Genomic DNA, 496 nt, shown 5'->3' with positions numbered 1-496 from the left:
AAAAGGAGACAAAAGGAGACAAAAGGAGACAAAAGGAGACAGAAGGAGACAAAAGGAGACAGAAGGAGACGCAATGATATAACTGCAAGTCTTGACCTGTTCCTGCTGCTGCTGCAGCAGCAGCAGCAGCAGCAACAAAAGAAGCAGCAGCAAGTGCAGCAGCAGCAGCAGCAAGTGCAGCAGCAGCAGCAGCGAGTGCAGCAGCAGCAGCGGAGCCTAGAGATAGTGTGTGTCTCTTTTTATTTATTATGTTTGTTCTCTGTCTCCTTTTTATATTTTTTTTGTTTTTTTTTTGTTTTCTTTATTTTTTTCTTTGTTTGTCTCCTGTCTCCTTTCTGTCTCCTTTTGTGCTGCTGTCTCCTTTTCTGTCTCAAGGAGACAAAAAAAAGAAAAAGAGACAAAAAAAGAGAGGAGACAGAAGGAGAGAGAAAGGAGACAGATAAAATAATTAAAAAAAAAAAAGAGAAAGGAGACAGAAGAGAGAGGGGGGTGGTGT

The sequence above is a fragment of the Eimeria mitis genome, genomic scaffold, assembly GCF_000499745.2.
Source record: "Eimeria mitis Houghton genomic scaffold, Emh_scaff2046, whole genome shotgun sequence".
In the NCBI taxonomy this organism is placed as follows: domain Eukaryota; phylum Apicomplexa; class Conoidasida; order Eucoccidiorida; family Eimeriidae; genus Eimeria; species Eimeria mitis.
This window is presented reverse-complemented; position numbering follows the sequence as displayed.